The following is a 27,902-nucleotide window of genomic DNA, read 5'->3' as shown; positions in this document are numbered from 1 at the left end:
CTGGGCCGGAGCTGTGGGCGGGGACGCGGCAGTCCTTACAAAGGTCTAGCTTCCCGCGACACGGCCCTCTCGGACTCCTGCCTCGGCCCCGCGGGACGCGCGCGTGTTTCAAAGTTCCACGCAGCTGCGGGCCGCACTGCGCTCCTTTCCATGCTCGGTTTTAGTGAATGAATGGGCTCCCCAGGGCCCCTGATTGGCTGGGCGAGTACCACCCCATAGGCCCCCGTGGCCGGAGCGGCCAATCGTGGAGCTGACGGGTGTGTAGTATTCGGGATCCCTAGGCGCGGAGGCCATACCCTGGCCCCGCCTCGGCCACACCCCCGCGCGCATCCTCCCGGTGGTAGGTGTAGGCGGGGCCCGGGCGCCGTCGCCCGCCGCTTTTCTGCCGAGTCACAGTGAAGACCTTTTTGAGCCACCCTGGTTAGCAGACCGCGCTTTCCTGCTGGTCCTGCCCGGCTCTGAGTCATGTAGCACACTAGGAAGGAGGGGACCTGGAGGAAGAGTTTGTTTCCTGGAAGGTCCCCTGGAAGCGCCAGGCCACGCGTGAAACGGCGGCCGACTGCCTTTGCTGGACGTGGTGGTGTTTGCACGACCTAAGCGCGACTGATTTTGAAGTTTCTTCTCAGAGTGCACAGGGTTTCAGAGTGTCTGTGGGACTGGGAGCTAATTAGCAGACAGTGGCCGCAGTGGAAGAACAGAAAAACAGGGCTCTCCTAGAGACAGACCCAGGCAGTCATTCACTCATGATTCAGGAGCATCTGCTGTGTGCCAGGCGCTGGGACACCCTCCAAGACAGGCCAGCCCTGCCAGCCAGGGAGCACTAACAGGGTCTGAGGGAGGAGGGCAACAGGTGGGCAGGCCCACAGCCCCACACTGCACAGGAAGGGTAGCGGGGCACTTGGACAGGCACCCTCTCTGTTGAATCCTTTTGGGTTTTGAATGTGTTTGCTAGTCAGCCTCCCCGCTCACTTTCACACAGTGGCTGAAGTCACACAGACTGCCTGAGTCTATGCCTCTAGCACATCTTTCCTTCCTGCCTCCATTTCCTCACCTGACCACTTGGGTTCACATAATTCCTGCCTCAGCAACCTCATGGGACTGTTTTGAGGACCAGTTCTAGAAGTGAAATTGGAAGTAATGAGACTGATGCGTGCTGACCATTAACTGTGCCAAGCACTGCAGTAAGTTCTTCTCTTGTATAAACTCTTTTAATCTTCACTACAACCCTATTTTAGAGATTAAAAAAACTGAGGCACTGAACCGTTAAGTTACTTGCTTAGCAGCTACTGAGTTGCTAAGCAGGAGCTTGAACTTAAGCATCTGACTCCAGAGTTCTTAGTCTAATCGTGACCCTGGACCATTTCCCAGTGCTGTTGAGGTTATGAAAGTGGCTGTGCCTGGGTAAAATACACTGTAGTGAGTTTCCTCACTGGGAGTGGCTCTGTGGTCTCCTGAGAGTGGGAATACTGAGGACGAGGCAAGGAATAGAAACTGCATTTCTGGGCTGGATGCCTTATCTCCCTGGCTCTTTATAACAACAGTCCTTGTGAGGATGGCTGTGAGGAGCAGACATTTCCTTGTCATCCTACTTTATAAATAAGGATGCTGCTTCAGAGAAGTTGAGTGACTTATGCAGGTTCACACAGCTCAGGATGACAGAACTTGGTCAGGATCTCTGGCTGCCTCTAGTTCAGGGCGTTGTCTGCTGTGGTGGGGAGTGTGGTGTGGAAGGCACCAGAAGTGTGATCTAGGAGCTGGAAAGACGAACTTTAAATGTTAGGCTTGGCGTGTTTCAGTTCCATGTGAGGCTTTGGGCAGGATGGAGGAGTGAAGTAGCTGGGTGCTGAATGATGCCCAGGTGGGCCAAGAGGGCTCCAGTGGCCAAGCCAGGCTCCTGCATGGCTTTGAGGTGCATGGGGTAGGGTCACAGGCATTGAGTTATTGAACAAAACATAGTGACGTCAAGCTTGGAGTGGAAAGAGTGGTGGCGTTGCTGATAGTACCAAGTAGCAATCACACATGGCTTGGCTTTTCTGAGCTTTTGTCTTCATCTGTCAAACAGGGGTAGCTGGCCCTCTGACGCGGGCTGTACACATAGACACACATGGCTGGCAAGAAAGGAATGGAGGGATGAGTGTTCCCACCTCCGTAGCCTTTAGAGACTCCTGGTAGCCACAAATGGAAACAAGAAACAGAGTGGAGCTTACGCGGCTGTGTCGGGGCCAGGTGCTGGAAAATGTTCCTGCCTCAGCCCTTCCTTCCCCAGCTGAGGATTTCGCGCATTCTAGGCCACCTGCCAAGGCTGAATTTATTTAAACTGTTCTCCCCTCAAGGACAGTGGCTCCTCCCTGAGCAGCCTCCATGCCTTACTCCAACCACCTCTTTGGCACACCTCCCTGCAAGAGGGCCTGAGCCACCCTACCTTTGTACGCCTCTGGGCCTGCAAAATGGGGGGTGGAATTTGTAGCTAAAGTCTGTGTGAGGCAAAATGGGTTCAAACTCCCAGAGGGGCCAGAATGCAGCCCCTGAATACCAAGAGGCTGGAAGGAGGGAACTTTTGTTTTAAGGAAGCCAAGGAAGGCTTCCTGGAGGAGGAGACAGCTGAACTAGGCCTTGAAAGATGGTAGCTAATAGCATTCCCCCAGAGGTTACCATTTAAAAACAGGTGGTATGGTTCCTATATTATAGAGGACACAGGCTCAGAGAGTTGAAGTGATGCCCCCAGAGCCACAGAGCTCCTCAGGGTTGGAGCTGGAACTCACACGGAGGCCTTCTGAGTCATGAGCCTCATCCACAATGGCTGGGACTTGGCCCTTTGGAGACATAGCTGGAGCTCGCCGGATAGAAAAGGGAAAAGCTCCTGGGGCTTTAGTTCTCAGCTCAAAGGACCTTCAAAGTTGAGGAAGGAGCTGGAAGCCAGAGGGCCAGGCCCCAGGAAGCCGAGGGGTGGCCCAGCCAGGGGAAGTCAGGTGGGCTTCCTGGCTGTGGACCTGGGTCACGTAGGCCAGCTGGCCCCTGGGCCTCAGTTTCCTGTTGCTCCTAGTGTCTGGGGGCGAGGCAGAGATTTTGGTCTCTGGCCCGGCCTTTGCTCCCAGAGTAACAACAACAGTAACCACAGTGCCAGTGCACACTGACTGAGATGTGCCGTGGACCCGGCATCGTGCTGAGATTGTCCATACATCGCCCCTTGTTCTTCTGTTCTATAAAATGGGCAATACTCTGAAGTACCTGAATTAGTCCCATCTCATCGAGGCACTGATGGGTTCTGTAACTGGCCCAAGAATGTAGAACTGCTGGGGTGTGAATGCAGGTGCCCAGCTATGGAACTTGTACTGTCTCAAGTCCTGGCTGGTGACCTTAGGTAGGTCCTTCCCGGGCCTTCACTTCCCTGTCTTGAAATGACATCTTAAGGCTCCTCCCACCTCGCTTTCTCCTCCAGGAAGTTCTGTGCTTCTCGCGGAAAGGCTGGGTGGACGGACAGGTGGACCAGTTTTGGGTTCACTGACCTCTACTTTGTTCAGGCTTCTTTGGACTCTTTTGCTATCCCATCACCCCTCCATCCCAGGTTTAATAGAGTGGCTGCAGGGAGGTCTCCCATGGCTGAGAGTTCATTAGCTGGGCAAGGCCAGGCTGCAGCAGTGCTGAGGCTTGCTGGGAAACAGCCTCATAAATAATTAAAGCTCGGCCACAGCTGCTGGCCTGTGCGCTACCGCCTCTGTCCCTCAGTGTGCAGCCTGGACCCGTGCTCCTGACACTGGACCCAGCCTCATCTCCTTCATGGATGGAGCCATTGGACAACAGGGCTGCTCCCCTCTGAACCTCCCTGTCCTCATCCGACCAGGCATCTCCACCCTCCAGGGTCCTCCTGGGGCTCCCAAGTATCTGGAGGATAAAGTTAGCGTAGACTCCTCTGTAACCCGCTCCTGTTGCCCTCTTCCCTGCAGCCTCTTCCCGCCTCTTCCTGTGAGCCTGTGACACCAAACTGTAGTTCCTGCCACACTGTCACCTTCCTACTGCATCTCACCTCCGGGTCTTTGCACGTGCCGTTCCGTCTGCCTGACACCCTGCTCCCTCACTGGCTAGATTCATTTTATCATCTTCGGAGATTCAGTTCAGGTGTCCCCTCCTCTAAGCCTTCTCTGATACCCCATTGCCTCCAGGCTGAGATACAGCAGTTGAGATAAGAGACTTAGAGACCCAGGTCAAAATTACAACTCAGTGGGGCCTTGAATCAGACACACCTGGTTTTTACATCCCTGCTGTCGCCTCCTGGATGAAAGGCCATGGAGGCGATACTAGGCCCTCCTTTCCAGAGATTAAACATGAGGATTAAATGAGGTCATGTGCCTGGTGAGCAGTAGATGTTCAGTGAATGGCAGTGGCTGAGGTTGTTCTTGGTGGGAGGAGTTTCACGGAGGTCTCTAGGGACCTGGCACTGGTTTTTGCAGGCCACGCCAGACCCCCTGCTTCCCCTGCCCTTGTCTGCTTAGCCAGATGTTGTCCAAGTGGTGCTCGCCTCAGCCAGGGAGTGGCCCAGCCTCCATGGAGGTGGCAGAAGGTTGCCCGGAAGGGAGCTGGGCGAAGAAATTAGTCAAAAAGGCCTAGAGCCCTAGGAAGGGCAGCAGCTGGCTTCCCTCAGGCTGTGTGCTGGTCCTGAAGGCTGGCCTTCTGTCCTCTCTCCTTCTTTCCTCTTCGCTGTGCCTGGGGAGGAGAGGAGGGCCTGTGTCCCCCATGGCACTGCCCAGCGGGCCCTAGCAGGCCTTGGGAGTGTTTGCTGAAGGCTTTCCCTTGGGCCCTCCCAGGTCAGCTTCCCCCATGTGAGTCCTTTGGGCATCAGGGATGGTTGGCTTCTTCCTCCCCAGTTGTCTGCTGGTGGCTGACTTGACAGCTTTCCTCCTTGGGGAAATGCTGGTAGCAGGTGAAGCCAGAGAGAGATCCCCAGGGGAGTGAGGAGCAAGGGCCCAGAGGGCGGATGGAGCAGGCAGACCCTCGAGGGATGAGCTCGCGCATGCTCTCCTGGCACTGGTTAGTAGTCTGCTCCCGGGCTGTGCTGCCGCAGGGGATCTGTGGGCGGCTGTGGGGTTGTGTCCTTAGGGTTGTAGGGCCAGGCCTTGTGGCCCCAGGCCTAAGTAACATTGGTAACACCTGCCCCCAAAACGCCCACACATCCAGATGACCCAGGCAGGGAGGCCACCTCTTCCAGAGATGCCTTTCCGGACCCTGTGCCCCAGCCCCCAGGCCCGGAGCTCCCACAGCGTGTCCTTGTTCTGTCCGCAGCTGCAGACCCTTCTCTATGTCGTGCGCTCTGCCAGCCTTGTGCCGGGCACGAGGGATTCCAAAGTCGTTTTCTCAAGGGAGAAGCTAATAACAGCTATTGGCTGCCTGTCCCATGCCTGGGACCACGCTGGACAATGCGCATTCTTCAGCTTCACTGCTCACAAGCCTGTGAGGGCCGGTTTTTCATTATTCTGATTTCGAAGATGATGAAGCTGAGGCTCAGAAAGGAGACCGGACTTGGCCAGGGTCGTGACCGTTCAGTGGCGGAGCCAGGATCTGACCCAGGTCTGAGCGGTTTGGGGCCCGGACTCCTCTCAAGCTGCGCCCCACTGAGCGCTGTCCACCCTGGTGGGGTCAGAAGGCTGGTGCTCGGAGGTTTGGGAGGAAGTGGGGAGCAGCTGCAGGACTCAGCAGTACCTCCCTGGCTACCGGTTTCTGACCTGAGGCGTGGGGCTGGGGAGGGGCCCTCTTCTCTGGAGACCCCACAGAGCCCTCACAGAGGCCTCCCCTTTCCAGCTCCCATAGGGACGATGCCCCAGTTTCCACGGTTTCTCTCAGCCTTTGCCTGTTAGATGCTGATTCTTCTTCTGACTGTACAGAAGGGGAAGCTGAGGGCCTGATGCTATATTACTGATGCAGATGACCTCGGGGAGTGTCAGCCCAATGTTGTCTCTTTTACTCTGTGTAGTAACACAGGGCCTGGCTGCCTCCTCGCACGCAGGCTTTGGAAGGTGAAACCGAGGCTCTGATGGTTGAATTGGCTCCATCGTCAGTAGGGACCCATTCTTAGAACTCAGGTGTCCTCAGTTTCTGGGTGGGACTGGAGTTAGAACTGTATGTACTTCCACCTCCACCCCCATCCTCTCTGTTTCCTGCTGGATCCAGGAACAGGTGTTCTCAGGCGGAGGGGTGGACACATACCTTTTGCAGTACCAAAGGGCTTTAGGCTCCTGACTGGGGACCTCAGGTGCGCCACTGCCCCCACCGACCCTGCTTGCATACCACTGGACTGCCAAGAACTCAGCTAAAATATGTTAAAAAAAAAAAAAAGTCCAGCTGCCCTGTCTCCCTGCCCAGAAGCCAGCCCACCAAGCCAGCTGTACTCTCCCCACTGTCACTGTCACCAGGTAGTAAGGCACAGATTCCCCGCCCTAGGCCAGACTGGCCAGCTCCAGGCACAGGAGTCTGTTCTGAGTGCTGGGAGCAGAGCGGGTGGAATAGAACCAATGAGTGAAGGGAAAATGAAGTTCAGAGAGGGAGAGCCATTTGCCCAAGGTCACACAGCAAGTAAAGGGCATAGATAGAAGAATTGGAATGCCGTGGAGGAGATGACTTCTGCCAATATCCTGAGAAGAATGAAGGAACAGTTCTGCCCTCTTCTGCTCTTCTGCTCTTTTTTTTTTTTTTTTGTGGGGGTGAAAAGCCTTTGGGGCCAGACCACAGTTGTCCTTTCTCCTGGCTTTGCTTTCTGTGGCCTGGATATGGCTACTTCGTCTGTCCCGTGGGACCAGGAATGCTCAAAGAGGGAAGTCCTTCAGCTACCTGCCTCACTGAAAATACATTAATACTGAGAAGAGTTAGGGAGAGTGCTAGTGAGGGGGCTTTCTCATGATACCTCCTTCAGCCAGTGCCTCGAGGTATCATGACTGCATCTCACAGAGGAGAGTGGAGTCTCTGAGAGATGAAGTCACTTGCCCCCGGCGGACCCTGCAGGTCACGGCAGGACTGGGCCACGCCCGTCTGGCTGCAAGTCTGAGGCGGCTGACGTATACATTCACACATCCCAGTCCCAACGGCAGCTAAGTGTGGCTTTCGTACTGTACTGGGGCCTCTCTTCCTTTCCAGGCGCCCCCTTTGCCAGCGCCTGCCAGTGGGTGTGCCAGCTCCCTCCTGAGCAGCCCGGCCCCTGGGGCGCCCTCCAGCATTAGCTGGGTCCCCAGGCTGCAGTTTTAATTATCAGCCCTGCTCCCCACAGCTCCTCTCACAAGCTGCCAAATGTCACAGACTCCAGGAATCGCCCCGAAGCCAGAGTGGCACGGGAGGGGCTGAGGGCCTTCAAGGGAAGCCTGCTCAGTCTGGACCGAGCTCCTCACTGACTGCACCCGGTCTGACCTCTGGGTCTCTGGTGGGGCCCAGCCTAGGTACCCACAGTGGGAGAGCCGGGTCTAGATGCTTTGGGGGCATAGAACCCGGAGTATTCTCAGGCACCATGGAATGTCCTCGGGTAACTGAGAGTCACCCAGTGAGTCCAGGGCTGTGGGGCTCTTGTGGTGCATGGAGTTCCCATGATCCCTCACGGCCTCCACACTCGTGCCCCTTGGAACGTGGCACGTGGCAGACAGACAGCCCAAAGCCATCTGCCTGTCTATCTAGGAGTCCACGGGAGTGGTCATGTGGCCCCACCCTCCCCTGGTCACTGGCCTTGAGGTGCCACAAGGGACTTCACCCCAGCCACTCTGGAGAGCATCTCAGGTTCCAGCCCTCTCAACCTGTCATGAATCTTGGAGGGCTTTTCCAGTGTGTGCCTCACAGGCGTGCTCCTGGGAGGTGTGCGGTGCAGGAGTTAATCATGATCCCCATTCCCCGATGAGGAAAACGAGGCTTAGAGAGGATAAGGCACTTTGCCGGTTATTGGTAGTTCTGGAGTTAAAACTCACTTCAACTGCTCTTACTCAGTTTTCCAGGGTAAGTAACTTCTGATTATCTGAAAGTTGTTTTATACTGGTGATGAAAAACAAAGTTAATAAAGAAAAGCAGAAAGAAGAAGGTAGCATCACCCTTGCTAGTCCCGCTATATAAGCAGCAGAGCCTTCTAGAGATTTTTCTCTGCATATGAGCTCTTGGGCATGAATGTATGTATTTTTTTTTTTTTAACAAAAATGAGGCCATATTATGCCAATTGTTTTCACATGTGGCTTTCCATGCCAATAACAATAGTTCGTATCCTTGCTTTAAAGGGCTAGGTAGTATTCTATGGTGTGGATCTTCCATAATTCAATGACATTTTCTCCTACTGATAGATGTGTGTTTGGTTGCTTCCGTGTTTTTCCCTGCTCTATGCAATGCTAGGATGGACATCCTTGAACTTCATCCTTTCGCATTTGCCTGATCCTTTCCTTAAGATAAGTTCTTAGGAAAGGAGCTGCTGAGTGTGTGCATCTTCATCATTACCACGCTGCTCTCTAGAGAGGAGAATCTTCCCATCTCACACTCACTCTCCTCCATGGCCCCATGGCCCTCCTTTCCAGCCAGGCAGGCAGCTAAAGGACTTCCCTCTTCTCTCAGCACAGGGCCACCTCCTCCTGGTCGCGCAGGACAGACAAAGTAGCCATATCCAGGCCACAGAAAGCAAAGCCAGGAGAAAGGACAACTGTGGTCTGGCCCCAAAGGCTTTTCACCCCCACCAAAAAAAAAAAGGCAGAAGATGATGAAACTGTTCCTTCATTCTTCCCAAGATATTGGCAGAAATCATCTCCTCCACAGCATTCTAATTCTTCTATCTATGCCCCTAACTTGCTGTGTGACCTTGGGCAAATGTCTCTCCCTCTCTGAACTTCATTTTCCCTTCACTCATTGGTCTTTATTCCACCTGCGCTGCCCCCAGCACTTGGAGCAGACTCCTTTGCTTGGAGCTGGGTTCAGGGCTGGAGCTGGCCAGTCCTGGCCTAGGGCGGGGATCTGTGCCTTACTACCTGGTGACAGTGGGGGAAGTATAGCTGGCTTGGTGGGGTGGATTCTGGGCAGGGAGACAGGGCAGCTGGAGTAATTAGCTCCACTTCCAGAGCTCCACTCTGAGGCCCAGGTTCCTTTGGTGACTTTCCCTTCTGCCTTCTTCCTGCCCTCATGATTGGGCCAGATGCAGGGCGGTGATGGAGAAAAATGGAGCGAGGCCCACCAGCCTCATGAGACTTTTCAAAAGGGGGAAAATGAGCCCATATTCCAGAGGTGTGCGGGCCGAGGAAAGCACTTTGCCCAGAGCCTGGCCCTGAAAATGAGCGTTTCCCTTCCCTTCCCGAGCTTGTGATTCCTGCACAGGGAATGGCTGAGTGAAAGGAACCGTCCTCAGCTTTCCTCCTCCTCCACCAAGGACACAACAAGAGGGCAGCCACGAAACAGCAGCAGGAGAGATTTAGGTCAACTGGCCAGCTGGGAGGACTTGGCTGCCTGAGAAAGCGGCAGCTCCTCGGGCGGAGAGGGACTGTCGGAGCCATCTCATCCCACCCCATCTGCACGGGGGTCCCAAGGTGGCTGCTTCCTGAGTGGCCCAGGGGGGTTGGTTAGCCAGCCGGGCCTGCCACGGTAGTTAGCCACGAGGGGCCTTGGTTCCCCAGTGGGTCTGGGCTAACATCAAAGACTTGGCAGCTGATGAGAGGCAGGAAGGCCCCACCAGGCCCAGGTTAAGCTGCCCGATTGAATAGCTGGAGGCCAAGGGTGGGCTTTCCTGGTGGCCTGAATCCAGGGACATTCAAGCCAGCACTCCTCCCCTCCCTCCCTCCCCCACTTCCTGGACCCTGAGCTGCCATCTGCTGCCCCAACACTCTCAGAACCCTTTCTCGGCCATGGACATGGGCACATGTGCGTGTGCTTGGGGTGTGTGCTTCAGAGGAGGGACTGTGTGCCAGGAGGGAGCTGACTGTTCTGGACCCGTGGAGGCTGCGGGGCCAAGGTGACTCTCTTCTCCTATACCCACCAAGTCCGCCCAAACCAAGCCAGAGCACCCCTCCGGGCCCAGTGTGGTGGGGAATTATTTGTAGCTGGAGAGGCGCCAGCAGTCTCTGTTCCCAGCCTGCCCCCTGCCATAGCAGCCTCTCCTCCCCAGGCCACCTGTGCTCTGGCCCCACCCAGAGGCCTGCTTGTTACAAACCGCCGTGGCCTGGGGGGCAGCCTCCCTCCTCTGCTTCTGCTTTGCTGAGTGGCCATTTGGCGGATGCTTGCCCCTCTTAGCATCTTTGCCCCTTGGGAGTGGGGCATCTCCAACCTCCCTCAGTCTCATTCTCTGGAATTCTTTTGTTTTACCCTAAGAGTCAGGGATTCACGTGGTGGGAGTCTGCCATGGCCAAGCCCCAGGTACGGGGGGCTCCAAAAAGCTGTCTCTGTTCTCTGAGGCCCAGGAGGCCCAGGGCTGGAAGCAGGGGGCAGGGGCTTGAAATCCAATCCCACGGGGCCCCAGGGACCCTACCCCAGCCCCTCACACAGGAAACATGGCCTAAGCCATGCCACTGCAGAGCCCACATCTACTGGAGGCTTTTCAACCTGCTTATTTTTGTGCTGAGCTCTGACGAGGCTGACTTTTTAACGCCTATGAGCCAGCGAAAGCAGACTCTGCATTAGCTGCCTGCGTGACGCTCTTCTGTCTCCCTCCTCTTCCCCATTCCCTGCCTGCCTCTGCTGCTTCTCCAGTGCAGGGGCCAAGAGGTACGGGCCCAGGCGGCCTCTCCAGCGGCAGTCAGGCCTGGCTTCCAGCTGCAGCTCTTCCACTTCCTGGTTGGGAGGCCCAGGGCAAGTCCCTTGATCGGAACCCCAGACTTCCGCTCTGTACACCGTGGGTAATAAATAATTCCTGGCCTATGTAAAGTACCAGAAACCTCACCCCCAGGAACCAGGTAGCCTCACCTTGTCCCCAACATGCTGTGTGACCTGGGTATATCTCTGCTCTGGGGCTTTGAGAGACTGAGGCTTAGGTCAGTGGTTTGCATCACTTTGGGCAGCTTTTGAAATTCTGCCCCAGCCGCCTTCCAGGCCTACTTGGTGTGAAGCCAGTTGGGAGGTGTAGATGTGCAGGTCCCCAGGACGGGTCCCTACCTCATCTGTGAGAGCATCTACCGTGACATGGATAACAGCAGGGCCCTACCAGGCTGCCTGGGGTCAGGTCCACACCTCACCGCTTCCCAGCTGTGGGACCCTGAGCAAATCACTTCACCTCTCTGAGCACCTGCCTCTGGACGATGGAGCCGCCCTCAAGGTGGCTGTGGGATTGATAGGCGAATTAACCTGTGAGGCAAGTTAACCAGGGGAATGTGCAGTGCTCCGTTCAAGATCACCTGGGCTTGTTTTGACCTCCTTCTCTGAGCCTCCCTCTCCCATCTGTCCTTCAGGAGTCCCCATCCTCACTGGATTGCTGCATGGTGGGTGGAGTAGGAGGAGCCAGGGAGCTCCCAGAAAGGCTCCTTTATTTCCCCTTCTCCCCTGCCACCCCAGGCCATCACTTGCTGACCCAGTTTAATTATGGAGAGGCCCTCTAGGGACCTCATTAGGAAATGAGCCCAGAGACTTAGGGGCCTCCAGGAGGGGTGGGGTGCAGAAGGAGATTACCCTGTGGCTTGCCCTGCCTGGCCCCTGGCCTTGTGCCCTAAATATGCCCACAAAGCGACGGACACTTGGTTCTTTAGGGGGCAGGACACAGGCCTGTGGCGTGATGCATGATCAGCCAAGGCTGAAGGGACCCACGCCTCCATCTCCTACTCCCGCTCGGCTCTGGCCTCACCTCCCGGATCGGGGTGGGTAAGGTTGACAGAGGAGGCTTCTCTGGTTCTGCTCCACCCAGCCCTGGTGTCCGCTGTCCCCAGCCTGGCTCCGAGCAGGCCCTAGTGAAGGTGTTGAGTGATGGATGTGTGAGCCGTGGGCCGGGCAGCATCTTCACTAGGCCAGAGCGGCCTCCCCCTTCCATCCCAGTGCAGGAATTTCCTCAGCAGCCTGGCGGGGTGGAGGTCAGGGTGTCCAGTGCATCCAGGGACTGGGCGCTCACTGACTGACCAAGCAGCTCCCCACCCCTGGACTCCTCTTCCTGTTAGAAAAGCTGCTCTTCTGTCAATCCCAGATCTGTCTCCTACAGCTGTCCTGCCCTCTCCGATTCCAGCTCTGTTCACGGGCCTCTGCTTACAGGGTCTGCCTCTACCTTCACTGCAAGCCTGCCCAGTGGCTCTTCCCACCTGCATTCTTGCCACAGCCCCCAGCCTTAGGGAGACCCAGCCTGGGACAGCTGACTTGTGACGTGGGCTCGGATAAGGACCGTCCTCTCTGGGGCCTCTGCTTCTCTGGCTCCCCCAGCATGGAGTCTGGTGGAGTGCATTCTCAGGCTCTATAAATGTTAGCTGCCTCCTGTGACTTACCTCCCAGGGCTTTGAGACTTGGAGGGTGAGGACACAAGTGCCATGCCTGGAGGCAAGAGTGACGTCTTTATGGACAGCTCGCTCTCCTGGGTAGCCGAGCAGCATCACCCAGATCCTGCACTGGGGGCTGCGGCTGAACCTCTCCTGCCCCTTGGACTAGTCCAGAGCTCAGGCATTGCCTGGGCCTTGGGCAGGAACCTGGGAGTCATCACAACCCCTCTCTTCCTTCCCCAGAGTTGTCACCTCGAATTGGGGAAGGAGGGAAGTCCCGACACCCCCTGCCTACCTGCCGGGCTGGGCCTTTCCCCCACCCGCTGCCACGCCCTTCCTGGATCGTGGCAGCAGCCCCTACCTACTTTCTGTTCTCCTCTCCAAACCCGTCTTCGCTCTGCAGCCGAGTGCTCTGAGAAGTGCAAAGCTACACCCTTTCCTCGCTCAGCTTCTGCAGGGACGCCCATCCCAAGTCTTCTGATCGTCTTCTGATGTTCAGAGACCTTCAAGACCCGACATACACCTGTCTCCTCTCCAGGTCTCACCAGCAAAACACCCACTTCGTTTGCCCAACACGTCAGCCATGCATAAAGTGACCACGCCTCCTCGGCTGCTCAGAACTATCCCAGTTTTAAAACTAAACCTTCTGTATCTCAGGAACCCCTTCAGTTGTGAGCAAACTGGGACACTTGACCAGTCTAGCTGCTTCCCTAAGCCCCGGCCACTGCTCCCTCAGGTCCCTAGCAGGCCTTCCCCGTCCCTTGTGGACTCTGCTAGCTGGGCATGGCTCACTTAATTAAGAACAAAGAAAAAGGCTGGGCGCAGTGGCTCACACCTGTAATCACAGAATTTTGGGGAGGCTGAGATGGAAGAAGGATCACTTAGGGCTGGGAGTTCAAGACCAGCCTGGGCAACATAGTGAGACTCCGTCTCTCAAAAAAAAAAAAAAAATTAGCCAGGTGTGGTAGTACATGCCTATAGCTACTTGGGAGCCTGAAGCAGGAGGACTCTTGAGCATAGGAGTGTGAGCTTGCAGTGGGCTGTAGTCATGCCGCTGCACTCTGGCCTGGGTGAGAGAGCGAGACCCTGTCTCAACTCCTCCCCGCCAAAAGACAAGGCTGATTTCTTGCTCACCTTTTGGGAAAATTCAAGAAAGAAACAGAAGCTCTTGAAAGGTCTGGAAGAGCAAGTCCAAGCATCCTGAGTGGGGAGCTGTGTGGGTACAGCCAGGAGGCCTGCCCCTTATTACAGACTGCCTCTAGCCCAGCTGTGTGAGTCCCCTCTCTGGCCTCAGTTTCCCATCTCTGCCCTGCTCACCTCATATGAATGTGGTAAGAATCATAACATTTACGGGCCTGACTGTGTTGCCACTGCCATTTCTATTCTTCCAGGCATGTTGCTGTCTGTCATGTCCCATGTTGGCCTCACTACTCCTGAGTGGAGTGCAGCAATGAGATAGTCATTCTCACGATGAACAGAAAGAAGCTGTGGGCGCTGGCCCCGTGCCTTGTACGAGGCTCTGCAGTTGACAAGGCCCTTCCCACGTGCTGCCTCCAGGCTCCTGGTGGTCCTTGGGAGGTGGGCCAGCAGGAATGACTCCACCCATTGTACAGATGGGAACACTGAGTCCATAGTCCCACAGCTTCTGACTCCTTAATGGTGGGAGAAGGGAAGCCATATGGGTGGTTGTGCTGTGGTCATGGTGTGTAGTGGTTACAAGTGGGGTCGCTGGTTGGCTGGTCCTCTTCCCCTCCCCACGCCCACTCTGTCGATGTCTTCATCAGTAGGGAGAGATGGAGACAGATGGAAGAGAAGGCAGAGACACAGGAACGGGGAGAGAGAGATGGTGTGCTGGGGAGCACGCTGGGGGACTGGGGGCAGGGAGGGTCCATGCAGCGTCGCTCCTTCCTCTGTGGTTCTCACAGTCTGTCTGCACCGATTCCTGACAGATGGAGGAAGGGGAGAGCTGGTGCCAAGAGGCTGTCACCACAGGCGGGCAGAGCTGGAGGAGGGCGCTTTGTGGCCAGGGCTTGTGTGGGGAGGGGAAGCAGCTGGTGGTCTGGCTGCTGGGCCTCCTTGGAGCCCACACCCCAGGAACTGCTGGGAGGGGGCAAGAAAGTGGGCAAAGGATAAGCCTGCCCCCTGCCTGGGACTGGCCGTGCCCATGCCCCTGTCCAGGCAGAGACAGCTCCCTCTCCCTCCCTCCTCACACCCTGCTGCCAGCAGGGCCCTACCTGTAAACCATGGATTCCTCCTGTCCACCCCTCACTGGGTGTTGGAGGTGGGCAGGGGCCTGGGGATTGGCCCTGAGCTGTGATCCCGGAGGGCATGATGGCTCAGAGCAGGCTGGGGCCTGGGTCTTGCATTTGCTGGCTGGAGCTCAGCCCTCACTGTGCTGCCCTGGGTGTTTCCCGAGCCCCCTTTTCATGGCTTCCTGCATTTCTTCCGGGCTCCAAAGCATGTGCAGGGCTAGGCATCCATGACCTGGGGTTGATTTGGCACCCTTGTCATCTCTTGTGTCTTTAGAGTATGGCTTTCTTCAGCCGGAACTGGCTTTCATGCTCTCTTTCCCAATCCCCCAGTGCCCAACACAGGGCCCAGCGCAGAGGAGGGGCCCACTGTATGCTTGTTGAATTAATGAATGGATCCCCCACTTGCATATTTCTTGGGACGGAGGCCTCACTCCTTTATATGGCAGTTCTTTCCAAGATTTTCAGAAACAAAGTTCCTTCTCGTTCTTCCTCAGAGGCTCCATGGCTCCCAGGCCTGCCACAGGGGCCACACAGAGACCCTGGCTGATCCTGCTGTCTCAGAGCAGCCCAGAAAAGACTAGAGACCTCTGAGCCTGCCCAGCTCCTCACAGGCTGCTGCCCGGCTGGGTCTCCACTGCACTAACCTCTGGGTTGTCAGTAATCGTAGGTGTCACATATGAGCCCTCACTGTGCCAGGCAGTGTCTCATTCCATTCACATCAGCCCGTAAGGCAGGTAGTTTCCATCCTCCATTTACAGAGGAGAAAAATGACTTCCTCCAGGTCACACGGCTTAGCAGCAGGCAGAATGTCTGGGTCAGGAGGGTGGGAGGTGGGCTGGGGTGGGCTGGAGGAAGACTTCCTGGAGCATGCGATTGTGGCAGGGCTTGGGGGGTACTGGGGGCTTGGCAGAAGGCGGCAAGGCTGAGGAAGGGCCCGGGGGCTTTTCTGGAGGTGGAATCTGCCCCTGCCCCAGCTCAGTCTCTTCCCTTCTCCCCATGCTGTCCCCAGGTGGATCCCTGACACCAAGACTCCAAGTGGGTAGTCCCTGAGGTACGACTTGGGGACCTGGGCCCAGAGCCCCTCCTGTCCCCCTGGAAGATAGGGTGTGGGTGGGCTCTGGGGCAGAGCTCAAGGCTGCTAAACTGACAGGAGAGGTCACTGCCCTGTCCAGTGACCTGAGACATGCAGAGTGACAGCTGGGGCCATGGGGACTCCCATCTCTGGTGAGGCGTTGGGGCAGATGGGTGGGGATGGCTTCCTTGCTGCTGCTGCTCAAAGTTGGTTTTGCTCAGAAGCATCCTCCCATTCATATGAATAACGGCAATCACTGATGGTAAATGATGGTGTGCCTGTCCCGTGCCAGGGCTGGGCTGGGTGCCCTGCGGACAGCCGAGAGGAGTCGGAGGCGGAATCCATCCTAAGAGCAGGGGTGCAGCTTTCACCACCTTTATCCCATCCCCAGAGACTGACACGGGCTGGGCCCTTGCAGGGCAGCTTAGTAATGCCTTAGTCATTGAAAAACAGGGACGTGGCCTCTCTGATGGGACGCCCACTGCCCAAGGGCACACTGGTCCCCAGCATAGCCCCTCGGCCTGACCTTTCCCCTCACCTCGGCTCTCTGGATCCTTCAGGGGGCTCCTGCCAGCGAGTGTAGTGGGTGGCTGGAGCCTCTTCCCCCTACGTCACACAGCATGTGAGCTGGGCGAGCCACCTCCCCTCTCCGTGCCTTGGTTTCCTCTTCTGCACAGTGGGGTCATGGCAGGCCCTACCTCAAAGAGCTGTTGGTCAGGAGGATTAAATGAGATGATGAGCTCCGCGCACCATCATCACTCAGTGACACTTTGGCTTATGCTTATGGGGAGTGGGGCGGGAAGCACCTCTGCTCTCCACGCATGACCTCATGAATCCTTTAACAGCCTGGTGAGGGGGGATCTGTCCTGTCCCTTTACTGATAGGCACAGAGAGGTGGGGAGACTCACCCAAGGTCACACAGCATAGGAGTGGCAGCAGCAGGATTTAAATGCTGGTCTCTTGCACACCAAGGCCCATGCGTTAGCCACTGCACCAGGCAAGGGATGAAGGGCTTAGTCTGAGAGCTTCTTTGGAATTGGAGTTGCAGAGGCTCCTGGCTTCCTGTGCTGATCTCCTGCAAGCCTCCAGCCCCCAGTCACGTCTGTCAGCAACTCTGAGAGCCCTCCCTGGGCCTCTCACCTCCCACATGAGTGGGGAAGTGGCAGGCAGGGTCCTAGGCAGCAAGGATGGGGGATTTCCCGACTCACTTGAGATCCGTCATAACAGTAATGTTAATTAAGCCTTGTTAATTCAGCCCTCTGCTTACACACAGCTCCTGACAGCAGATTACTCATAAGTGAGGCAGTAAATTTATTGCTGCTTTTTCCAAACATTCAGCAGCAAAGACAGTGCCCCAGGAAAGGCAGAGGGGAGACCTGGAGGACTATTAATGCTTGCTTCCTGGTTGCCTGAACCCCCCAAGATCCTCATGGCCCAGAGAACAAAGTGGGGCTCCCTGGGAGACCTGAGTGAGCATGAACTGTGGTCCACTCAGAGCAGACTGCCTGGAGATATGGTGAGCACCATCTCAGCACTGACTGGTAGCTCTGTGCTCTGTCAACATCCCGTTCCCTTCGCTGTCCTCCCACAGTGCCTTGAAGCGTGTCCTGCACACAGTAGGGCTCAGCCAAGGTGTGTTTCGATTTGAATGTGCAGCCCTGAGCCCACCTCCATGTCAGGAAAGCCTCGCTGTGGTGCGATCTGATAGAAGAGCCAGTGGCCTCCGCAGGGACTGGGCGCCCTGCATCCTGAGGTGTGCAGCCAGGGCCAGACGACTCTGCCAGGGCTGCTGGGAACCAAGATCAGGCCCACATTCTGGGCCTGTGACCCCAGCCCCTCGCTAGACTAGGTATCTACTCACCAGGTGAGGGCGAAGCGTCTCCTGGGTGCAGTGGGACCCCCTTGTCCTGGGTCCTGCTTCCCACCTTGGCCTCAGACTGGGCCATGCCTGGGCCACTTGAATAAACCCAGGCTTTGGGTATCCAGAATTTTACAAAATTAATTAGAGCATTAAATGGTAGGCCTCTGGGAGAATCCCACCATCTGGCTGTCACAGGAGAGGCAGGACAATCTATGCATATTTGCCTGCAGTGTGTGAGTGTCATGTGAAGCCAAATGTGCATGTGTGAGGATGCAGTCTGAGTGGTGCGGTGTGTGCACAGCATGACACGCGTGTCTGAGTATGTTCAGTATGTGGTGCACGCCTGAGTGTGCAAGTGGGCGATGTGTGCCTTGCTGTGTGCACGGGTGCCCGTCTGCAGGTACACGTGCTGTGTGCATGTGCCTGAGTGTCCGCACGTCTGTCTGAGCACACCTCCGTGTGTGTGGTCCGTGCCCGGGCCTGTCCTTTTGGTGCAGTGAGCCAGGCTGGGCTATGTGCAGAAAGGGAATGGGCTCTTGACTCCTCCTGGCTGAGGCGGTGGGCACAGACAGCTGTGCAGAAGGTGGGACAGGGTAGGTGTGGCAAGTGCACTCTGGCCTTCAGTGGGTGAAGCAGGGTAGCCATCCTTGTCCCTCATTTAACACATGGGGAAACCCAAACCTGGAGCCTGGGCTCTAGCGCTCCCTGCGTGGTGCTCTTTCTGCTCCAAACCTGGAGCCTGGGCTCTAGCGCTCCCTGCGTGGTGCTCTTTCTGTTCCAAACCTGGAGCCTGGGCTCTAGCGTTCCCTGCGTGGTGCTCTTTCTGTTCCAAACCTGGAGCCTGGGCTCTAGCGCTCCCTGCGTGGTGCTCTTTCTGCTCCAAACCTGGAGCCTGGGCTCTAGCGCTCCCTGCGTGGTGCTCTTTCTGTTCCAAACCTGGAGCCTGGGCTCTAGCACTCCCTGCGTGGTGCTCTTTCTGTTCCAGCGGACTGCTGCCCTGGCTGGCACCTGTGCTTCTGGCATGTTTATGCTGTTGGATTTTCATGGTGGCTTGAAGTGATTCCTGAGAGGGTACCACTCCCACTTCCCAGCGCTGCTCAGGGTCGGGCTCGGGACTCCCACTGCACATCCTGTGTTCTTCCCGTTTCATGGAGGAGATATCTGATATCTGGGCTGTTGGAGAACGCTGGGCCTGATGGTCCTCTGACTGCTGTGTGACCTGGGCCCATCCTGTCCCTCTCTGAACCTCAGAGGGTGATTGTAAGAACTAAATGAAAAGACGTATACAAAGGGCTTTGTAAACCACGAGGTGAGGTGAGGTGATGTAGACAGATGAAGGCCTGGCCCAGAGATGGTGCCACACTACGATCAGGGCCAAAGCTGAGGCCCAAGTTCATGTGTCCTGGGGCTTCCTGAGGAGCTGGCCAGGAGGTGGGCCCAGGAGACAGGCAGGTGCCCTCCCAGGCTTGCAGACTCTCAACCTGTCCCCAGAACCATCTGCCTGGTGCCAGCACTCTCCTCCAACTCCAGCCCCCCACCTGTGGCTCATGGCAGTGAAGTAGAGCAGGAATGGATCCAGAGAGCAGTGGGACCCACCCCCTCATCCAACTGGTGTTGACACTGGGGCCCAGAGAGGGCAAGCGGCTTACTTAAGGCCACACAGCAGCTCAGGGGTAGAGCTGAGACCAAAACCCAGGCCTGCTGTCCCTTGGCTCTGTTCTCCTTGGTACCACACCCCTGTCTTTGGCAAGAGAAAGAGGACACAAAAGCCAGTTCATATGCTGGAGAAAAGGATACGGGAGTGCCACCCAACTGGAGAGCACTGGAGCAGACCACAGCCCTACCTCCTGCAGGAATGGAGGATCTGAGAGCAAGGCGTCGGTGATGATTGCTTTTACTGTGCATGCAGAATGCTGGAGGGGAAATAGGGTTTGTACAGTCTGTATAGATGGAAAAGCCCCAGGCTTCCAGATTGCTTGCATGCGATTCCTTCTGCATACGCTCCCTCGGTGCCTGCCTCCACCGCGCTGCTAGTCTGGTAGAGAAAGATGGTCAAGTGACACCAATGCAGGATGATGAGGCTGTGGGTCAGAAGAAACCTCTGATCCCACATGGGATCATGGAAAGCTTCCCAATAGAACAGAGGAGGAGAAGAGGGTCCTTCACTCCCAAATCCCAGAGAGTGAGGAAGCTATGTGCCTCAGACACCCCGGCCTCTAGCAGTCTGAGCCTCGTAGGAGCTCGAGCTTGCGCAGGCTCACCGTTTACCCTGGAATGGGTGGCTGGTACCTTCCAGCTTCCTCCCCAGCTCCTTTGCTGGGCCAGGGCCCATGCACATGGGTGGAGGAGAGGCTATTCCGGAGGCCCCTGGCTCCCTGTGAGGCTTAGGAGAGACTTGTGTTGGGGCAGGGGTAAAGGTGCAGGGAAGGTGGGCGGCCAGACCCCTGTGACCTCCACTCCCTGCCTGTGTGTCCAGGTGGGCCAGTCTCGGCTGTCCACTTGGCGTTATAACCATTGTGGTGTTAGCCAGGGATGAGGCTTCTGAAGTAGCCTGCACCATGCGCCCAGCTGGCTGCCAGGTGATCATTCCACCCGCCTTGACCTTTTACTCCAAGGAACAGCCCTTCTACTTTATACAGGGACAAAACAAGTCACAGAAGAACCAGGTGCCCAGGATGACAGAGGCTGGGCCTCCAGATGCCCTTTGAAAATTGCAACAAAAACTTCTTAAGGACTCACTGTGTGCAGAGCCTGCAGTGGGGCTGCTACAGTGGCTGGGAAAAAGTGAGGAGGAACTTCCATCACTGAATCTTTTCTGCGTGCCATTCCTTATGTTGGGTGCTGATGCATGTGATCTAGCAACCAACTGCCCTGTGACTCAGGATTTACCACCACATTTTTAAATGAGGAAATGTGGGCTCAGAGAGGTCAAGTAGCCTGCCTGAGGTCACTTAGCTAGTAAGGGACAAAGGCGTGATTTGAGCCCTGGGTTCCTTAACCTGTTTTGGTGGGAGAATGGCCACGGCAGGCAGCAGACTGGGGTCTTCTGAACCTTAGTGATGGGAGGAAGTGTTCACTTTCAGGAAAGACCAAGGTGAGTGGAATCGTCTTCAGGCAGCCAGCAGTACTCACTGGGCAGGCTGTTTAAAAGTAGCTTCCTCTTCAGCCGGGCGCGGTGGCTCACGCCTGTAATCCCAGCACTTTGGGAGGCTGAGGTGGGTGGATCACTTGAGGTCGGGAGTTCAAGACCAACCTGACCAACATGGAGAAACCCCATTTCTACTAAAAATACAAAATTAGCCGGGCATGATGGTGCATGCCTGTAATCCCAGCTACTTGGAAGGCTGAGGTAGGAGAATCGCTTGAACCCGGGAGGCAGAGGTTGCAGTGAGCCGAGATCGCACCATTGCACTCCAGCCTGGGCAACAAGAGTGAAACTCTGTCTCAAAAAAAAAAAAAAAAAAAAATGGCTTCCTCTTCATCCAAGCTGTAGTGAGACCTGAGACCTGTCTTATTGGGGGAGCCATGCCAGCTCAGATGCCCTGGGCTGATGGGCACCCCTCTGTAAGGGGCTCTGAGAAGTGGGTGGTATGGCTGAGGTCTGGCCAGGATGCCAGTGGGCAGTGAGGGTTTGCTGAGCCCAAGACCCCTCTCCTTTCCACTTTGTCCCTCCCACAGCCATGTCTGTCCCCTTCTGCCCAGCTCTGACTGGAGGCACTGAGCTGGGGCTTGTGGCCATGAACTCTGCCCATACTGCTTGCCCGGTGGCTGGCCTCAGATGGGCGGGTGGTCCCAGCCAGAGCCCCGAGCCCTGGCCCTGCCAGAACCAACACCTGGACACATGGCCACCTCCGAAGGTCTTACTAACTGCAGGGCATGCTAGCATCTGGCAGGGTCCCTGACACACAATAGGCCTGCTACTGGGTTATTTTGGTTTCCAGCAGCAGAAACCTGAGACTTTCCAGGTAGCACAGGAGTCAGCAGAAGCTTGGCCATCCCAGAACATGGGACAGGGAACCCTGGACAGGGCCAGGCAAGGGGAGGCTGCCTGTGGCCCCTCACTGAGCCTTCCTGCAGTGGGCCTGGGGACCCCCTCTGTCCTGAGCATTTGCCAGGCAGTCCAGTGGCTGCGCGTGGGCCTGCCTTTCCTCCCCCACTTTGGCATGGCTGTCTCCCAGGAAACGGGGAATTTTCCCTCATTCCCATCATTAGGGTGCCAGGGCAAACAAACAGTCTAATCCAGATGAGCCCTGGGCCACAATCACACTCTCTTTGGGGGTTTTCTCTTCACTTGGAGCAATTTTGAGAAGGCGGGAGTAATTGGTATTCCGCCCAGGTTAATAGAACTGCTGCCTCCTCGGTATTATGCCTTAATTTCCTTTATCGCCCAGCAAGTTGGAATTCATCGCCCTTTCCTTTCTGTTTCCCACCGAAACCTATCACCGGCCTGTCTGCTGGGTAAAGTCATTTCGTGGCAGCTCTTGGCTCCTTTCCACTTCCCCGGGAATCTTTCTGACCAGAGCCAAAGAACAAGGAGGGGTGAAAAATCCATTTGTACAAAGTGGGGATCTCCTGTTGAGAGCTTATTTCCCTCCCTGTTCAAGAGGAAGGAACGTGTTCAGCCTCCAGCCAGCACAGCTGACTGAGTCCCCTGTCGCTGGGAGCATTCAAGAGGGCGAATGGCCATATGTCAGCGGTGGGAACAGAGGATGCCGGCACTGGTGGGGGTTGGGGAAGGGGCAGACCTTTGCTGCTCCTGGCTCCTGGATTAGATTAGAAGCTTCTAGGGTTTTATTCTGTTTCAGTCTAAGATTTGTGATTTAAAACTGGAAAGATTCTGTGACTCCTTGTTTCGAACGTTCAGAGGAATCAGCCTAAGTACTTGTAAATTGTGTGTTTTCTGACTCTCAGATCCTCTCTGAGATGGAGAGATTCTGTTCCGTGATTCGAAGACTATCTTATGATTCCTCGAGTCTCTCCAGCGGCAGTTCTGTTTCTGATCGGTTCTTGGGAGGAGTGGAATTGCTTTGCTGAGGTTGCCACGGGAGCACAAGGCTGCTGTGGCCCCCTTTTCTTGTGTATGAAATCCGAGGGCTGGGCTGCATGACCTCGGGGCCCGGGTTCCAGGTGTGCTCTGCCTGCAGCTCCCATAGGCCCTGTGTGGACTGGCCGCTCCCCAGCACCTCACTGGACCCAGATGCTTTTCCAGCTGAGCCACGCCCCTTGCCTGTCTGCCCTCGGCGCTCTCCCATTACAACAGGACCCAGCTCTCCCCAAAGTCCCTGCAGGAAAGCTGGGGCAGTGGGGGAGTGGCGGTGGTAAGAAATAAGCCACATGATTGACAAGAGCTCTACCTGCTTTTGTGGAGCTGTGCAATTCACCGTGAATTTCAACATTACCACCTATCTTCATTCCCGCCCCTGAGGTGGTTAGCCCTATTTTATTGATGAGGAAGCTGAGGCTCTGAGAGGTTAAGTCACTCATCTGTAATCATACGGGTTGTTCCCATGCCCTGACTCTAGATCCCCTGCTCTAGTACAGCCCTAGGCCACCTGGGTGGCATGGCAAAACTCCATCTCCATGACAACAACAAAAATACGCAAACACACACACACACACAATTAGCCGGGTGTGGCGGGGCACACCTGTAGTCCCAGCTACTTAGGAGGCTGGGGTGGGAGGATGGCTTGAGCCTGCGAGGTTGAGGCTGCAGTGAGCTGAAATACTACTGCACTCCAGCCTGGCCAATAGAGAGAAACCCTGTCTCAAAAAAAAAAAAAGACATTGATTGGCCCAAGGACATATGACTTGAGGCAGGACCAGAAGCCCCAGGTGACCCATTTGGAGGGGCTTGGAACAGCACCAAGAAACACAACCTATCCATGTCACGGGGTCGCAGATCCAGCAGGTCAGCTGGAGGGGGCCCTTAGAGATGTGGTCACATGAGGAAACTGAGGCCCAGAATGAGCAGAGGTGACACTCCTTCCACCGCTGGGGGCACTGCCGCTGCCTCCCATTTAGTCTTTCCTCAGGCCTCCTGACCCTTCCAACCTCATTTTCATGCCTTGGTGTTTTGGGGCAAAGGTGGACCACTTGTTTCTTGGGAAATAAATAGATTATGGTCTTAGGCTCTGGTGTGGTTAGAATGTGTAACTCCTTAGTAGAATGGGTTGGAGGAGAGCCCAGCAAATTTTGAGGGAAACCTTTCCCAATTTATAACCATCCTCACCAAAAAGTCCTCCTTCCGCTGCAGCCCCTTCATTCTGAATGGGGCGAATCCTTTCGCTTGAGCCCTTCGTGTGTCTCTGTCCTCAGCACCTGCAGCTTCTCAGTCTCCCCAGGTGGGATGGGGGGTGGGGGCGAGGGCTAATTCAGATGTCACCTCCTGATGGATTATGGAGGCTGGAGCCCCAGAGCCCGCTGGGCAGCACAAAGCCACACGCCGAGCCCCGCCCAGCACACGTGGGTGCTGGCTCCCTGCACCCTACCGTCAGGACACTGTGGGAACGGTTTGCCTTCTGGGAACCGCCAAGCCTTGAGTAGTCAGACGCTGTCCGCATGTGGACATCTGGACTCAAATGCACAGTTCCTCGAAGGGAAGGCATCAGAGGCTGCCATCGCAGCTTAGTGACATCTTGGACTCTGGCGGTAGCTGTCGTGGAGTCTTGTCACAGGGGCTTTGGGTGCAAATCAGAATGTGACAGACAGCCTTAGAACCTTAGGTCCCTAGAGTGTCAGCAGCAGAGCCATGTGGCAGCTGTTTGCAACGTTATAATGGACGCACGGGATCTTTAAACTGAGGGTTTAGCAACATCACACGTCCAGGGAGGGGTTAGGATTTGAATCCAGTGCTGCTGGACCCCAGATCTGCCAGTGATGGGCTCTGGACATCACCCCCACCCCCACTTCCAACCATGCGGCTCCATTTTAATCTGTTTAATATGTTGGGGGTTCACTTGGGAAAAGGGTTCCTCTGCTAAAAATAGTTTGCCAGGCCCTGTGTTGAGCCCCAGCTCCGTGCCAGGACCCGCCACAGCCTGAGAGGGTGGCTGTGGCAGTGGGACGGCAGGCAGGCCGGGGCCCCCGGGTGGGGTGCAGGTTGCTCTGGGCCACGGTCTCCTCCCCCTCTCATTACTGCTGTGTCGTTGCTGCAGCCAGAGAACACTCCGGGTCTGTCGTCCTGTTGACTGGGGTGACAGTTTAATAGTAGCTTCCTGGACTGTCATTTAAATCTGCCTGCCAGGTTAGTCGTCCAGGGGCGGGCTGGCACGCCCCCTGCCCCCACCCCAGATCTTCGTTCTGCTGGAAGTGGTTGTCTTGGCAACGCCGGGGCCTGGCGAGCTCTGGCGAAGGGTAACTGTTGGGGGAGCAGCCCTTTCATCGACCCGACCCGGGTACAAGTGGCCCAGCTGCCTTAGGGCAGGGCTGCAAGGCCAGAGCCAGGCCACCTTGCACTGGCCCAGGCCTGGGAGGGGAAGTGGGAACAGCCGAGTCCCTTCTGTGCACCCAGCTCTCCAAGGTTGGGGCTTTATATGTTTGCTTTCCCCCCTCTCAACTGCCCTAGGAGGGGAAAGAAGCTGCCCCAGGTTGCTGAGCAACAAAGTTGAGCTGGAATCCACCTTTCTTAGGGGTCTCTGCTCTGCCCTCAAAGAACATTCCCTAGGGCCCAAGACCTGTCCACAGAAAGCAGAGGTCGGTCAGAGCCTGGAAGGCTTGAAATCTCCCTCATCTCCTGTCCTTGGTGGCTGGGTATCAATTCTCTCTCTCCTTTCCTGAGACCTTCTCTAGACATGTCCCTGCTCTGAGGATGGGGGTCTCCAGTGGGGTCCCTGCAGCTTCACTCCGGGCTCCATGCTCTGTGAACACCTTGTCCTATTTTTTCATGGCCTAGTGGGGCTGGCCCAGAGATGGACGGCTAATGTGTGAAACGGGCCAGCCCCTCCCTTCTCTGCATCTCATCTGATCATCTGTAGGACGAGAGGCTTGCGCCCCAGCAGTGTTTTCCCAGGTGTGGTTCACTGGACCACTTGTTTCTTGGGAAATAAACATGTGGCATCTGAAAAAGGAGTTCCTTGGTTAAACATACTTGGAAGGCTGGAGGAAACAGTCAATCAGATATTTCTACTGCAGTCCTTCTCAGGGCCTTTTTAAACCAGTGTGCGTCATGAATCTTCAAGGGGGAAAATAGTAAGTATCTATCCCAAATATCCCGGTGCATGGCCACCCCTGGGCTCTGTGCTGCCCTACCCCTCTTCTCCTCTGCTAGGGGCTGATTTTTGTCTTGTCTGGCCTCCCAAAATCCCAAAGGAGGCTCTGGCAGCCCGGAGCTCTGGGGTTTTTTTGGCTGCTGGAGAGCAGGCGTGTTTAGCAAGAGGCTGGATGGGTCCTTGGGCAAGCTCCAGGAAAGCCAGGCCCCCTGTGCCTGGCCTCTGAGGGGCAGCTTGGTGCCCAGGCGGGGCGAGTTGTCCCTGGCCTGGTGGAGCTCCAGGCCCCTTACCACTCGCCTCATCCCCAGCCCCTAATGGCCACTCTGCTGGCTCCTCCATGCCCCAAACTCCATTACCCCTCTTCCTGGAATGCGCCTCACTGCTCTCTTTGCTCCCACAGCTTGGCTGACTCCTCTTCCTTGAACACAGTGCCCTCCTCCAGGGAGCCTTCCCTGACCTCTGGGTCAGGTCTGATGGCCCTCGCCTGGCCTGCTGGCCACAAAGTGGGATTGGAGTCATTACCTGGGTTCAAGTGTAACCCTCCCACAGACACGTGCTGTGACCTTGAGCAGTCACTTCTCGCTAAGCCTTGGCTTCCAGGGGTGTACCAAGGCAGAGCCGTGTAGAGGCCTCAGGACACTGGAGGCCAACACCGCAGGACATTCAGATTGTCGCGAGGAAGCAGCACGGAGCAGTGCCCCCGGGCAGCCTGGACTGATCTGTATTTTGAAGCCTCCTCTCTGCACTGGGTCTCCAGGATGCATGTGGGTGGGGAGCCGCATGTGAAGGATGTACACTGTCTCAGGAAGGGATGTCTCTGGAGGCAGGGAAGCCAGGAGGTGCTGAGTGATTCTAATAATTTCACAGGATCGTAGACTCTGAGAGCAGAGGGGGCCTTAAGCCTTAGCGCCACACCTCCGTTTCCTGAGGAGGAGGAGGCAGGCTCAGACGGTTTGACTGAGGGATCTTGTGTCACACACACAGCAACTGGGGCCAGGGCTGTGACTTCACACACCTCCAACTTGCGCCTGTTTGCTTTTCAGTTCATAAACCCCTGGGGCCATCCTTAGCCTATTTGCTTCTCGCAACGACTCTGTGTGTCTCGTGAAGCAGGGAGGGTATCCTTGAGTGCAGACGAAGAAAGTGTGGCTCAGAGGAGTTGTGTAACTTGCGTAAGGTCACACAGCCTACAAGTGGCAGGGCACAGTTTGATAGACCATGGGCTGTCTGGCGCTTTCCTTGGCCCGTGTTCTTGTTATAAATAGCATTTCCCACTCCCTTTGTCCTGGATTTCCCACTCTCCCCGACTCTGCCCCGGGTCAGCCCCTCCTCACTGCCCCTAGAACCCCCAGTGCTTTGTGGCAGCCCATCTGTTGCCATGGCACCAGATTATGATGTCGCAGACCCTGGTTGACTATGTATCACTCCTGGGCTGAGGGACTCACAGAGGTGGGCATTGTCCAAGGGGTAGACTGGCATGAGGGGACATAAATCCCTGGAAACAGGGAGCCATGGCCTTGAGCCCAGCTGGGGAGTCACCCTGGGAACCAGAGCCAAGGCCTGCAGAGTGGGGGTCTGGCATGGCTTGCTCTGAGAGCCTTAGAACAGCAGCACGACCGTTAGAACGGTGGCACGACGTTCATGGCAGGGATGACATGGCCTCTTCACGACGGACTGCTGGGCTCGCTGCACTGAATGGACCGACACTGGGTGTTCACTAGGATCCCCCAGGAAAGTCTTTTGTCCTTGTGACAAAGCTGCATGGGAAAGCCACATCCCCACTTGCCCAGGATCCCCCTGAGGTGGCTCTGCCAGGAGTCAGCCTCAACTCTGACTCCAGATCCTTCCATGTGGTCAGGTTTCTGACGGGGCCTCCAGGGCGCTTCAGTCTAGGCCCCACCCTGCAAGTGCCATCCGAGGCCTGGCTTTATTCTGCTGCACACTACTGGCACTTTCCAGGAGACCTGAGAGGTATTTCAGTAGCCTCTTTGGGGTCCTGTTCTTAGCCCAGTAACACTGAAGTGGCTGAGGGTCTCCGTGGAAGGAGATCAAGCTTCAGCAGCTGCCACACAGAGTTGAAATCACACTTCTGCCACCTAACACCCTCACCTCCAAGCCTGAATTTCCTCTTCT

The 27,902-nt window shown here is 56.1% G+C and overlaps 1 protein-coding gene across 3 annotated transcripts in view; it reads left to right on the top strand.

The window, feature by feature from the left end:
* Positions 1–27,902, top strand: part of LRP8 (LDL receptor related protein 8) — a 78,847-nt gene that overhangs the window by 1,452 nt on the left and 49,493 nt on the right. The gene's annotated exons all lie outside the window — the stretch shown is intronic.

The sequence above is a fragment of the Aotus nancymaae genome, unplaced genomic scaffold, assembly GCF_030222135.1.
Source record: "Aotus nancymaae isolate 86718 unplaced genomic scaffold, 86718_ANA_hifiasm-v0.15.2.pri h1tg000007l, whole genome shotgun sequence".
NCBI classification, from domain to species: domain Eukaryota; kingdom Metazoa; phylum Chordata; class Mammalia; order Primates; family Aotidae; genus Aotus; species Aotus nancymaae.
Note: the sequence above shows the minus strand (reverse complement) of the source record. Positions and strands in the feature narration are given on the sequence as shown.